Source organism: Triturus cristatus, chromosome 3_1, assembly GCF_964204655.1.
Source record: "Triturus cristatus chromosome 3_1, aTriCri1.1, whole genome shotgun sequence".
NCBI classification, from domain to species: domain Eukaryota; kingdom Metazoa; phylum Chordata; class Amphibia; order Caudata; family Salamandridae; genus Triturus; species Triturus cristatus.
This window is the reverse complement of record NC_140583.1, coordinates 740,130,752-740,146,163: the sequence shown is the minus strand read 5'-3', so window position 1 is coordinate 740,146,163 and position 15,412 is coordinate 740,130,752.

Below are 15,412 nucleotides of genomic sequence, written 5' to 3'. Positions count from 1 at the left end.
TCTTCCAGTAGTAGGTAATCATCTAACACAATACTTCCGTCACCTGAGCCGCTGTCCTCATCTTCCTCTGTTGATTCATGCATTGTGTAATTCGGTGGTATGAAGTGCTGATTCATTTTGATCATTGTTAACCTCTCCACGATTTTTGGAGATAGACTGGTCCTTCTCAATGTTACAATGGAACCAGCAGCACTGAAAACACATTCGGAAGAGACACTTGCGACAGGGCAAGCCAGATAGCTTATCGCCAGCCTGCTGAGCTGTGGCCATTCAGACCTTTTCCTATACCAATCCTGCAATAGGTTTTGATCAACGTATACCTCTGTTGGGTCGTCCAGATAGGCCTGGACCATCCGCTCAATGTTCAGGGTTGCTGATGGTAAGCTTTTGTGCTGTTCTTTCTGTGCATCAGCACTGGGCTTGCATTAGCCCATCTTTACATACCAATCCTGTAATGATGATGATTGTACTCGGCCTAAGGATCCAATTTTTGTTTCTGTAGTCGATAGTGATGGTGAGTGTTGTGATTGTGAGCCAACCGCACTGCCCTCAGCCGACGAAGTTGCACTTGATTCTGCATGGCCTGCTTCAGTATCAGCACTTGTTGTGGGTTGATGTGGCGGGCTTTTAATTAGCAGCCCTTCGTTTTCAAACTTAATGGCTGCTTCAGCTATACAACTTTTGTAGCGGGCAACATCATTGTCGGAAAAAGCAAGGAATAGTCCTAATTTTGCACGTGGATCCAGAATTGTGGCACAAATATAATGTTCTTGTGACAAAATTTTATTTTGTATCCTTACATTTTCAGATAAGCGCCTGGCTAAGCTCTCCACCAAGTCATGGGCTTGCCTTCTGTCCTCTACACCTTTGTAAGATTCAGACACATGCTCTAGCATTTGCAACAATGGGATAGCTTGGCCCATTGTACAGTCCTCCTTGCTGACTTCACGTGTGAAGACCTCAAAAGGAGACAGCATCTCAGTCAGGCATTTAATTAGGGTCCATTGCTCCCTCTGAAGGGTCATGCCTTTAACACTAGCATCACTGCTTCTGTACCAGACATATTCATGGAGGGACCTGTGCTGTTCGTACAGACGATCAAGCATGTAATACGTTGAGTTCCAACGTGTTGCCACCTCCTGGATGAGTGCCTTGACTGGCATCCTAAATTCACGTTGGATGATCCTCAGCTGCTTCCGAGCTTTAAAAGAATGGCTGAAATAAGTGCATATTCTTCGGCAGATGGCCAGTAAATTGCTGACTATGGGTTCTTTTTTCAGAAAGTCTTGCACTATAATGTTTATGCAGTGTGCCAAACACGGAACCCTGAAATAGGAACCAAGTTCCATGGCCTTAAGTACATTACTGCCATTGTCTGTGGCAACAAAACCAATACCAAGCCCTCTGGGCTGCAGCCATTCCAAAACCTTGGTGCAAAACTCTTCTAAAATGTTTTCAGCCGTATGAGATTTCTCCATGGCGAACATGGCTACAGTTGCATGTTTCCGAGTACCTTCAGAAATCGCAGCTGTGTCAACAACACCTCGTGCAGATAGTTTATCTCTAACCCCCAAAAAAGAGATCCAGTGTGCAGTGATGCACATGTAATCTGTGGCTTGGCAACTGCTCCACATGTCTGTTGTCATGTGTATATTGTGCACAGCACTCTTCTCCAAAGCTTGTCCAACCAATTCCAGCACATCATGATGTAGTGCCGGAACAGCAATTCTTGTGAAATAGGACCGGCTGGGAGCTTTCCATTTCGGGCAGATGGCATACACAAATTCAAGGAAACCCACCCCTTCCACAAATGAAAAAGGAAGAAGGTCCAGAGCTAACATTTTAGCCAGCTTCGCATTGTACAATCGTGCCGTTGGGTGGTTGCGTTGGAACTGCCCCTCCAACCTAAACATGCTCTCAATGGTAGGCTGGCTTACTTTCCTTAGTGGTGCTGTTTTCATTAACCCACTAAGGCTCAAGGACACAGATTGTCTCATTGAGGTACTCGCCGGTCGCCTTGGTGTCTCACCCACACTCTGAGTATGGCTCTTACTGCGGTGCCACTCTGATGTTACTGAGGAGGATGTGGGTGTTACCACTGCAGTGACTGCACTACTGGAGACAGGGCTAGAAATGCCTCCCTGTTCTTCACCTGCCACCACAATAATATCGCTCCCTGATTCTGAATCCTGAGCAACTTCAATGGGTTTAGTTTTTCTACTTTCTTTTAACTTAAGTAGGTGATCCTCCCACACGATAGTGTGGTGTATTTTGAGATGACTTCCTTGTCCTCCGGTACCATAGTTTGTACTAAGCTTACCACGCAGAACACCTTGCCAACAAATTGAGCATATAGCAACGTTCTCCTCCTTGGCGCTAACAGAAAAGAAGTCCCAAACTGGGGAGGAGAACTTTCTGGCACTGCTGGATGTGCCACTTTCAACACCAGATGAACTTGAGGGGGTGTTTGAAAATATGTGACCCTGTCCACCTACACTGTGACTTTTACTACCATTTCCTACTGAGATGGTTGAGCTGGATGTAGGTCCCTGCCGGGCCTTGGAAAATATGGCAGCTGGAGGTAGTGGTGGTGTAACCTGTGTTGGTGAGATCCGTGCTACATCCCGCTCAGTAGCAGCCTTTCTGGATAGGGTGAGAATGTCAGTCTCCAATCCCTTTGGGGCGGGAGTAATGTGCGTGATGACTGGCTCGTCTTCATCAACATCATCACCCCCCTCTTCTACATCTACCTCCATAACTCTAAGTTTTTCTGGGACCTTCCTTTTCAGAAGCATTGTCTTGTGGCATATATCACTCTCAGACCGAGCTGGTGGGACCCAAGTGTCATCACAATCATCAGAAGCGGGGCTTGAAGAAGAAGATGATGGACTAAGCCTCCTTTTCCTTGCTGGTGGTCTGGAAGACAATAGATCTTCTGAAACAGTGGTTTGACTTTGCTCCACTTTGTCTGCAGGAAGCTCGATTTCCTGAAATGCCCCTACGTCAGGAGCAACAACTACTATGGTTGGCTGTTGCGGCGGCTGCTGCTGTTCTTGTTGCGGCGGCTGCTGCTGTTCTTGTTGCGGCGGCTGCTGCTGTTCTTGTTGCGGCGACTGCTGCTGTTCTTGTTGCGGCGACTGCTGCTGTTCTTGTTGTGGCGGCTGCTTCTGTTCTTGTTGCGGTGGCTGCTTCTGTTCTTGTTGCGGCGGCTGCTTCTGTTCTTGTTGCGGCGGCTGCACACTGATCTGCTGAGTTTGCGCCTGCATTGAACTTGATTGTGTACTACTTTGCGGTAATGACATTTCTTCAACATCGCTGCTCGTTAGTAGACTGGCTACCTCTGCGACACTAAAGCCCTTGGGCCTAGGTTGGTGGGGTTGGACTGCTGTGCTGCTCCCAGCTTGGTTCCCGGACAACGCTTTGGTGCCAAAAAAAACATTGGCCGGCACACCACCAGTCGTGGTTAATGGCACTTCCTTTTTCTGTTCCTTCTTCTCACCGGCAACTTTCTTGGTACTGGACCTGGTACCTTTCTTTGAGGCCATGTTCTTCAGACGTCAGGCAGGATGCAGATGCACAACAAGTTCTGGTCACACGTGGACGTGATGCGCAGCAGGACTTCTGTCTGGCTGGCAGTGCAACAGGTAGCCGGATGATGCTGATGACACCTCCTACTCTGTCTTTTGTGCACCTAAAAGCAAATAAGACAGGAGAAGAACATCAGTGAAATGTTGCATTTGTTGTTGTGGTTCAGTTACTTAGTACTGTACTAGTGCAAATAAAAGATAGTCTAGCCATTTATGACTTTTTTTTTAACTACAGCTATGTTATACTTCTGTGTACAGCCACACACTACACTCGCAGGAAGGATAGGAAAGTTAATAATAACCACCAAAATAAAAATGTAATGAAAGTGGGGTGGGCAATTAAATTATTTGAGCATCCCAGCATCCATGGAGCTGCTGCTGGCAAAGGGGGAGGATGGATGGAAGCAGTAAGCCAAATAGCCAATAGGAAAACCATGCAGGCCTATGGCAAAAGCAGGACACTAATAACTCACAGTCCAAACACCAAAAAAGGCCACCACCCACATGGACACTCACAAATCACAAACAACCCGGGGGCCTCGGAAACACCAGGAGCTGACAAAAGGCCTATAAAAGCCAGGTAAAGGATGCATGCTAAAGCACACTGCTCTGCCTTTTTAATGCAACAAAATGGAAATACGAACATTCACAGGCCCCAAAAAGGTCTGCAGGGTGCATGCATTGCACACCAACACACCAGACACATACAACAAAAGCATGTCTTTAAGACAACCAACATCAGAAAGGCCACCCCAAAAAACACACTTCCCCAACTCAATCCAATGCCATACATGCCCTAAATGACGTCTAAATTCAACAGATCACACAGAAAACACTTGATTAATAAAGCTGTGGCTACCTGCTCTGATCCTAGTGGATGAAAAAGCAGGCCTGTTGGCAGACAAGGCCAGGCAAGCTTGCAGGCCTAGGCCTCAAAATGGCCACCAGCCACATGGCCAGGCCCAACAACATCACAAAGGCCACCCCCAAAAAACACACTTCCCCAACTCAATCCAATGCCATCCATGCCCTAAATGATGTGTAAAAACAACAGATCACACAGAAAACACTTGATTAATAAAGCTGTGGCTACCTGCTCTGATCCTAGTGGATGAACAAGCAGGCCTGTTGGCAGACAAGGCCAGGCAAGCTTGCAGGCCTAGGCTTCAAAATGGCCACCAGCCACATGGCCAGGCCCAACATCACAAAGGCCACCCCCAAAAAACACACTTCCCCAACTCAATCCAATGCCATCCATGCCCTAAATGATGTCTAAATTCAACAGATCACACAGAAAACACTTGATTAATAAAGCTGTGGCTACCTGCTCTGATCCTAGTGGATGAAAAAGCAGGCCTGTTGGCAGACAAGGCCAGGCAAGCTTGCAGGCCTAGGCCTCAACATGGCCACCAGCCACATGGCCAGGCCCAACAACATCACAAAGGCCACCCCCAAAAAACACACTTCCCCAACTCAATCCAATGCCATCCATGCCCTAAATGATGTCTAAATTCAGCAGATCACACAGAAAACACTTGATTAATAAAGCTGTGGCTACCTGCTCTGATCCTAGTGGATGAAAAAGCAGGCCTGTTGGCAGACAAGGCCAGGCAAGCTTGCAGGCCTAGGCCTCAAAATGGCCACCAGCCACATGGCCAGGCCCAACAACATCACAAAGGCCACCCCCAAAAAGCACACTTCCCCAACTCAATCCAATGCCATCCATGCCCTAAATGATGTCTAAATTCAACAGATCACACAGAAAACACTTGATTAATAAAGCTGTGGCTACCTGCTCTGATCCTAGTGGATGAAAAAGCAGGCCTGTTGGCAGACAAGGCCAGGCAAGCTTGCAGGCCTAGGCCTCAAGATGGCCACCAGCCACATGGCCAGGCCCAACAACATCACAAAGGCCACCCCCAAAAAACACACTTCCCCAACTCAATCCAATGCCATCCATGCCCTAAATGATGTCTAAATTCAACAGATCACACAGAAAACACTTGATTAATAAAGCTGTGGCTACCTGCTCTGATCCTAGTGGATAAAAAAGCAGGCCTGTTGGCAGACAAGGCCAGGCAAGCTTGCAGGCCTAGGCCTCAAAATGGCCACCAGCCACATGGCCAGGCCCAAAAACATCACAAAGGCCACCCCCAAAAAACACACTTCCCCAACTCAATCCAATGCCATCCATGCCCTAAATGATGTCTAAATTCAACAGATCACACAGAAAATACTTGATTAATAAAGCTGTGGCTACCTGCTCTGATCCTAGTGGATGAAAAAGCAGGCCTGTTGGCAGACAAGGCCAGGCAAGCTTGCAGGCCTAGGCCTCAAAATGGCCACCAGCCACATGGCCAGGCCCAACAACATCACAAAGGCCACCCCCAAAAAGCACACTTCCCCAACTCAATCCAATGCCATCCATGCCCTAAATGATGTCTAAATTCAACAGATCACACAGAAAACACTTGATTAATAAAGCTGTGGCTACCTGCTCTGATCCTAGTGGATGAAAAAGCAGGCCTGTTGGCAGACAAGGCCAGGCAAGCTTGCAGGCCTAGGCCTCAAAATGGCCACCAGCCACATGGCCAGGCCCAACAACATCACAAAGGCCACCCCCAAAAAACACACTTCCCCAACTCAATCCAATGCCATCCATGCCCTAAATGATGTCTAAATTCAACAGATCACACAGAAAACACTTGATTAATAAAGCTGTGGCTACCTGCTCTGATCCTAGTGGATGAAAAAGCAGGCCTGTTGGCAGACAAGGCCAGGCAAGCTTGCAGGCCTAGGCTTCAAAATGGCCACCAGCCACATGGCCAGGCCCAACAACATCACAAAGGCCACCCCCAAAAAACAAACTTCCCCAACTCAATCCAATGCCATCCATGCCCTAAATGATGTCTAAATTCAACAGATCACACAGAAAACACTTGATTAATAAAGTTGTGGCTACCTGCTCTTATCCTAGTGGATGAAAAAGCAGGCCTGTTGGCAGACAAGGCCAGGCAAGCATGCAAGCCTAGGCCTCAAAATGGCCACCAGCCACATGGCCAGGCCCAACATCACAAAGGCCACCCCAAAAAACACACTTCCCCAACTCAATCCAATGCCATCCATGCCCTAAATGATGTCTAAATTCAACAGATCACACAGAAAACACTTGATTAATAAAGCTGTGGCTACCTGCTCTGATCCTAGTGGATGAAAAAGCAGGCCTGTTGGCAGACAAGGCCAGGCAAGCTTGCAGGCCTAGGCTTCAAAATGGCCACCAGCCACATGGCCAAGCCCAACAACATCACAAAGGCCACCCCAAAAAACACACTTCCCCAACTCAATCCAATGCCATCCATGCCCTAAATGTGCTTGAAAATGAAATACATTCAAAAAACAACAAAAGGAACAGTTGCTTCATCATGCCCACACACACCCATGAGGCCATGCCCATGGCTAGCTCGGGCCTACTACTACTACCCACAAAATAAAAAAAATAAAAAAAGGAATGATGATAATTAATTATCAAAAATAAATTGTAGTTACAACTGCAATGCCCACAATCAAACAAACACAACAACCACTTACTTGTAAAATATCCTATTCCAAAAATCCTCAAATCCAATTGCAATGATGCAGCAGACAAAAAGAGTGATCTTTCCAGCTCCAAATCCAAAGGCAGAATGAGCAGGAGATGGACAAAGCACTGGGAGGAGCCTGCTGGACAGGAACAGGAAGTTGGAGATTCTGTGTCACTTCCTCCCTCTCTCCACCTTTTAAAAAAATGACTCCTTGCACAACAAGCATTTGCAATGCAATAGGTCTCGCACTTACGCAAGTTTGAGCTCTTGGCATTGTAAATGACAATGCCTCTTATTTATGTTTTGGTATTTAAAACATAAATAAAAGCATTGCCATTTACAATTCTAAAAGCTTAAACTCTCGCAAATGCGATACATATTGCTTTGCAAATGCTTGTTTTAGAAAGCTGCGTGTTAATTCGCTACAAACGTAATGCTGCCTTTAGGCTATTCTATCAGTTCATTCTGTTTTAAATGTATTCACACCTTGTGCTTCAAAAAAGAAAGAAAGATGTGCCAAGCAGTGTGGGGTGGTGTGAAATGTTGCAATTGTTTCTTAAATGTACTTCTGTTAGAGACTGCGGCAGCACACTTAAAAGTTGGGATATAAGGATGTAGGGTATAACAAAGCTGCATGTTCCTTTGTCGTGACCCCTGGCTTAATGTGTGAGCAGTAACTGAGCCAGTGTACAACTGCTGACTGTTATCAGTTCCTCCCTGCCCCAAGAGGTCTGGCGTGGTGTCAAAAGTTCCAATTGTTTAGACTGTGGCAGCATAATAAAAGACATGTGGCCTGGCACTTAAGATTGCTATCTCCTTGAGAAGTTGCTGTTCTGTCCCATAGGAGCAGTGAAAAGAGAGTTCCATTAAGGTAGAAGGAAAACGGAAGGTTTATAAGGAGGTGCATTTTCGTATTGTACCGTATGAAAAAATGTGTAGATTTCTGTTATCAGAATTAAGTGTTTATAATTTGGAATAAATGGAAGCATTTTTTGTAGATGTTTTGATATATGTTAGACGAGGCAGGGTAGCCATGTGTTAGGTGTGGCCAGAGTCACACTGATTTATGGTGGGGCTCCCATTCACCAAACTTTAAAGTGTTTAATCCACTATAGAAATATTGTACAAAGAAAATTGTATAGTTCTTAGTATATTTGGGTAACGTTTATGTTGTACAATGGCATGCAGGTTTCTAACAACGCGCCTTTATTAAAACTCCTTTTTTTGTAATTTCAATTTTGACAGTTGTTCCCTCTTACTTCTATGTATCACACCATATCCGTTTCTTCTGGCACCCTGCGTGTGGGAGCAGTGAAATATTAAGCGCTGTAAGCCAAAGCATAATTTTAAATGTGACCTTATTAACCTCGCAGGCTCCTTAAGTATATGCAGCACGGACTCCGCTGAGGGGAAACAGCAATCAAGGAGGATGGTTCTGTCTGGCTTCTGCCCTAGTAGCGCCTCTGGTCTGTTTCCTGCTGACACTTGTTAATTTAGCATTTCTAATGTAATTGCAAACAAGCCGCGCTGTCGGCATGCTTGAACCACAGTTACTATTTCCCACATCTCTAGTGTCAAGTAGGCAATATTTACTTCATTTTAATGTACTTGCTTTCGGTCTTGATTCCTTTATATGTGTAACTGTAGTATACTTCGATCACACTACAAAAGGATGCAACAAGGATACTGTAAAGAAAGTTTTTATTTGCCTGTGGAACATTCCTGTGGTATGGTGAGCCAGTGAGAGTGAGTCAATGAGTGAGTGAGTGAGAGTGAGTCAGTGAGAGTGAGTCAATCAGTAAGAGTGAGTCAATTAGTGAGAGGGTGACTCAGTGAGAGTGAGTTAATTAGTGAGCAAGTGAGCCAGTGAGAGTGAGTCAATTAGTGAGAGAGAGAGTGAGTCAGTGAGAGTGAGTCAATAAGTGAGTCATTGAGAGTGAGTCAATTAGTAAGTGACTGTGAGAGTGAGTCAATTAGTGAAAGTGAGTCAGTGAGATTGAGTCATAAGAGAGAGTGACTCAGTGAGAGTGAGTCAATTAGTGAGTCAGTGAGAGTAAGTCAGTGAGAGTGAGCCAGTGAGAGTGAGTCAATGAGTGAGTGAGAGAGTCAGTGAGAGTGAGTCTGTGAGAGTGAGTCTGTGAGAGTGTGGAAATTAGTGAGAGAGTGAGTCAATTAGTGAGAGAGTGACTCAGTGAGTCAATTAGTGAGTGAGTCAGTGAGAGTGAGTCAATTAGTGATAGTGAGTCAGTAAGAGTGAGTCATGAGAGAGAGAGTGAGTCAGTCAATTAGTGAGAGAGTGACTCAGTGAGTGAGTCAATCAGCGAGTGAGTCAGTGAGAGTGAGTCAGTGAGAGTGAGTTATGAGAGAGAGAGTGAGTCAGTGAGAGTGAGTCAATTAGTGAGAGAGTGACTCAGTGAGAGTGAGTAAATTAGTGAGAAAGTGAGCCAGTGAGAGTGAGTCAATTACTGAGAGAGAGAGTGAGTCAGTGAGAGTGAGTCAATTAGTGAGTAATTGAGAGTGAGTCAATTAGTGTGTGAGTCAGTGAGAGTGAGTCAATTAGTGAGAGTGAGTCAGTGAGAGTGAGTTATGAGAGAGAGAGTGAGTCAGTGAGAGTGAGTCAATTAGTGAGAGAGTGACTCAGTGAGAGTGAGTAAATTAGTGAGCAAGTGAGCCAGTGAGAGTGAGTCAATTAGTGAGAGAGAGTCAGTGAGAGTGAGTCAATTAGTGAGTCAGTGAGAGTGAGTCAATTAGTGAGTCATTGAGAGTGACTCAATTAGTGAGTGAGTCAGTGAGAGCGAGTCAATTAGTGAGATTGAGTCAGTGAGAGTGAGTCATGAGAGAGAGTGAGTCTGTGAGAGTGAGTCAATTAGTGAGTCATTGAGAGTGAGTCAATTAGTGAGTGTGTCAGTGAGAGTGAGTCAATTAGTGAGAGTGTCAGTGAGAGTGAGCCAATTAGTGAGTCCGTGAGAGTAAGTGAGTGAGAGTGAGCCAGTGTGAGTGAGTCAATTAGTGAGAGAGTGAGTAAGTCAGTGAGAGTGAGTCAATTAGTGAGTCATTGAGAGTGAGTCTATTAGTGAGTGAGTCAGTGAGAGCGAGTTAATTAGTGAGATTGAGTCAGTGAGAGTGAGTCATGAGAGAGAGTGAGTCAGTGAGAGTGAGTCAATTAGTGAGTCATTGAGAGTGAGTCAATTAGTGAGTGTGTCAGTGAGAGTGAGTCAATTAGTGAGAGTGTGTCAGTGAGAGTGAGTCAATTAGTGAGTCCGTGAGAGTAAGTCAGTGAGAGTGAGCCAGTGTGAGTGAGTCAATTAGTGAGAGAGTGAGTGAGTCAGTGAGAGTGAGTCAATTAGTAAGTCATTGAGAGTGAGTCAATTAGTGAGTGAGTCAGTGAGAGCGAGTTAATTAGTGAGATTGAGTCAGTGAGAGTGAGTCATGAGAGAGAGTGAGTCAGTGAGAGTGAGTCAATTAGTGAGTGAGTCAGTGAGAGTGAGTCAATTAGTGAGTGAGTCAGTGAGAGTGAGTCAATTAGTGAGAGAGAGAGTCAGTGAGAGTGAGTCAATTAGTGAGTCATTGAGAGTGAGTCAATTAGTAAGTGAGTCTGTGAAAGTGAGTCAATTAGTGAGAGTGAGTCAGTGAGAGTGAGTCATGAGAGAGAGTGAGTCAGTGAGAGTGAGTCAATTAGTGAGTGAGTCAGTGAGAGTGAGTCAATTAGTGAGTGAGTCAGTGAGAGTGAGTCAATTAGTGAGAGTGAGTCCGTGAGAGTGAGTCAATTAGTGAGTCAGTGAGAGTAAGTCAGTGAGAGTGAGCCAGTGAGAGTGAGCCAGCGAGAGTGAGTCAATGAGTGAGTGAGTCTGTGAGAGTGAGTCTGTGAGAGTGAGTCTGTGAGAGTGAGTCAGTGAGAGTGTGGGAATTAGTGAGAGAGTGACTCAGTGAGTGAGTCAATTAGTGAGTGAGTCAGTGAGAGTGAGTCAATTAGTGATAGTGAGTCAGTGAGAGTGAGTCATGAGAGAGAGAGTGAGTCTGTGTGAGTGAGTCAACCTATGGCATAAGTGGCCTTTTTTTCAAGTCACTGCTTATGGCACGGAGCAAGGGAAAAGAGTAACTAAAGTAACCATTAATCGCCACTTAATGTGAATAGATTATATAAATTAATTTTTAATCACAATATATGCAGAATACATTTCACTGCATGTCTTCCAGCCGCAGCTGCTTATGTCAAAGTGCAGGTTACAGAGCAGAGCCAGGACTGTGTACTACCTTAACTAGAACACTGGAAAATTAAGAGAGAGTAAGTGAGTGAGAGTGAGCCAGTGTGAGTGAGTCAATTAGTGAGAGAGTGAGTAAGTCAGTGAGAGTGAGTCAATTAGTGAGTCATTGAGAGTGAGTCTATTAGTGAGTGAGTCAGTGAGAGCGAGTTAATTAGTGAGATTGAGTCAGTGAGAGTGAGTCATGAGAGAGAGTGAGTCAGTGAGAGTGAGTCAATTAGTGAGTCATTGAGAGTGAGTCAATTAGTGAGTGTGTCAGTGAGAGTGAGTCAATTAGTGAGAGTGTGTCAGTGAGAGTGAGTCAATTAGTGAGTCCGTGAGAGTAAATCAGTGAGAGTGAGCCAGTGTGAGTGAGTCAATTAGTGAGAGAGTGAGTGAGTCAGTGAGAGTGAGTCAATTAGTAAGTCATTGAGAGTGAGTCAATTAGTGAGTGAGTCAGTGAGAGCGAGTTAATTAGTGAGATTGAGTCAGTGAGAGTGAGTCATGAGAGAGAGTGAGTCAGTGAGAGTGAGTCAATTAGTGAGTGAGTCAGTGAGAGTGAGTCAATTAGTGAGTGAGTCAGTGAGAGTGAGTCAATTAGTGAGAGAGAGAGTCAGTGAGAGTGAGTCAATTAGTGAGTCATTGAGAGTGAGTCAATTAGTAAGTGAGTCTGTGAAAGTGAGTCAATTAGTGAGAGTGAGTCAGTGAGAGTGAGTCATGAGAGAGAGTGAGTCAGTGAGAGTGAGTCAATTAGTGAGTGAGTCAGTGAGAGTGAGTCAATTAGTGAGTGAGTCAGTGAGAGTGAGTCAATTAGTGAGAGTGAGTCCGTGAGAGTGAGTCAATTAGTGAGTCAGTGAGAGTAAGTCAGTGAGAGTGAGCCAGTGAGAGTGAGCCAGTGAGAGTGAGTCAATGAGTGAGTGAGTCTGTGAGAGTGAGTCTGTGAGAGTGAGTCTGTGAGAGTGAGTCAGTGAGAGTGTGGCAATTAGTGAGAGAGTGACTCAGTGAGTGAGTCAATTATTGAGTGAGTCAGTGAGAGTGAGTCAATTAGTGATAGTGAGTCAGTGAGAGTGAGTCATGAGAGAGAGAGTGAGTCTGTGTGAGTGAGTCAACCTATGGCATAAGTGGCCTTTTTTTCAAGTCACTGCTTATGGCACGGAGCAAGGGAAAAGAGTAACTAAAGTAACCATTAATCGCCACTTAATGTGAATAGATTATATAAATTAATTTTTAATCACAATATATGCAGAATACATTACACTGCATGTCTTCCAGCCGCAGCTGCTTATGTCAAAGTGCAGGTTACAGAGCAGAGCCAGGACTGTGTACTACCTTAACTAGAACACTGGAAAATTAAAAAAAAAAAAAACGTGCAGTGTTAGCATTTATTCAGAAGGGAAAGTGTAATTTTATTCCTTTCTCCAAGTATAGCTGTTGATACAGTACGCATTTCCAACTTATAGCGGGTATCATCTACAAACGTACGAACGAAGCAGCATTCCACTCCCACACGCCTGGCTGGAACTGAGTGAGACCTGCAAACTCTGAGGTGGGAAATGCAAGTATTACATTTGATCACCGACGCGGCCTCCATCGTGAATGCAGTCTGCATTTGAAACGTCGAACGTTAGAATGGTTCTATGCGTTGGCGCCACTATTGGTGGCCGCGAGTGGCCCTATAATGTGTGAAGGAAGTAGAAATTCCAAGCTCATTCCCGTACTTCAGTTAAACTGCGACAGAACAAAATGGCGTGTTTTCTAAAGCCTGCCCGTTTTGATGAGCTCACTCTCTAACAATGCTTCTCACATGAATGGATAGACAGTCTTTTCCAGGGCACCGAGCAACGGCGCTTCACAGGCGTCGCGTCATCCCCGTAAAGTGGCTTCTAGACGGCGCTGTGAAAGAAAGATTTGAACAAGTCTATGTTAAAGGTGAAAGGAATGATATGCTTTACAGATGTGTAGAAGTCGTCTGAGTTGCCATAGTTCTCTCCATAACTAGTGCCTCGCTTATTGCCCCTATTTCACCAGCTGCATGAGCTCTGCAATATAACACACAGGGCATGGTTGAAACAAGCCCAGCGGAGCGTGGCGCGCGCGCGCGCTTGGGGGTGGGGGAGCGCATTCCAGGAGGGGGAGCGGACCCTTTGAAGTGCTCCCAAAAGGCGGATTGCATGGCGGCACGATGCGCGTGATTGTGCACGTGCTAGCCATGCAATCCCCTTTTTGGGAGCACTTTTCAAACCCGCTTTCTATAGTCTCGCTTTGCGATCGCTTGCGCGATAGGAATGTCGAGACCTAAAAAGTGTCACAGTAAATCCAAAAGTCTAAAATAAAAAATAGCCGTGCCCATTGTAAAAACAAATCCTTCCTACCTGTTTTGGGGATTTTTTAATACCTCAATTTATTGTATGTTTTTTTTCCAAGCATTTACCCATATTGTGGAAAAAATTTCGGCCCGCTAACAATCCTGTGCAAAAGATTAACTATTAGAAAGTACAGGCATATGGGGGATAGAAATGTTTGGAGTTAACCGTAAACTTAATCTCTGCTGAGGGGAAACATCAAAATCAAGGAGGGTGGCTCTGTCTGGCTTGTGCCCCAGTGACGCCTCTTGTCTGTTCCCTGCTAACACTTGTTAATTTAGCATTATAATGTAAGTGCAAACAAGCTGCACTGGATGCATGCTTTTCAGACAATGTTACCTTCCCGGAGAATAAAAAAAAAAAAGCATTGGCATAGCCAATAGGTCTCGCTTTTCGGACATTATAAGTATTTAGTTATGCAGCACAATATCCTTGGTGCAACAACATTCACTGTTGCATGACTAAACACTTATAAGGTCCCAAAAGCGAGACCGATTGGCTATGCCAATGCTTGTTCGTTCTTGGCAGTAAATTGTTCTTTTATGCCAAGGGGATTTGCTAGAGCACTACAGTTTCCAGCTGGTGGAATCCGTACGTGTCCCAGCTGAGTTCAATGGTGACTAGGAGTGTCTTTAAAGCCCCCGTGAACTTGACATGTTCATTCATTCTTTCATTTTCGTGGGAAGAGTTTCAGGCCATAGTAATTAAGAGGGGATCTTTTTACCACCCTAATACTTCAGGAATTTGTAAGCATTGCTGGAAGACGGGCTTTCTGTTGTGATTGCACCATGCATTTTTCTGCCCCCGTTGCGGAGTGCGATATAAGCTGACAAAATTGTTTTAGATTTAACTCTTCAAGCAAAGTGCTGCTTGTGGAGAAATGTAGTTTGTGTTTAAGCCATACGCTTAATCACATAGGCCATGATGCCCCTTTTAGAGACCCCACTTTTTTCATCCCACTTAAAACCCTGATGGCAAGCTCTTCCATTCCTGGTGCTTTGCAGAAGTTTTAAGACGTTCTTAGAGTTTCCCGTTGCTCAAATGGGTGTATGTTCTAATATTTATATGTTTCCCTCATCTCCATTGCTTGATTTTGCACTTATGAGAAAGTGCCACTCATACTCGTTGAAATGTCACTCATAATTTACACTGAATATCCCGTTTTCCTCTTTTAAAATGTTGGCACGAATGCTTTAGCAAACAGGCTGCGACCTAAAATGGGCGTAGCAGAAGGAGAGAAAGCCCTAGCAGTGAAGAGGTTAAAGTAGTTTTGCTATAGCAACGAGTGCGCTAACACACTGAGAGCAGAGAGACGCTCTAGTTTTTTGTATGTCCTCTCTGAATTAAGACGAAACTGACATAGTGCATTCAAAGATGGCCTCTTAGGTTTTCAGATAACAGTCAAAAAAGAGACGCAGAGAAGAGTGCATGCCTTAATTTAGTAGTGAATAGTATTTATGAAGCAGATATATATAACGTTCTATTTCTGAGCGAAGAGTTACGAAATCTCTATACAATCGTTTTTATCACACCAAAATTCTTGTGCGTTGACATATGCCTTAAAACATTCTCAGCGTGTTGGTTTTGAAAGAAAAGATAATAAAAATCCAGATAAAAAAATGTAAAACTGTACGAATTGC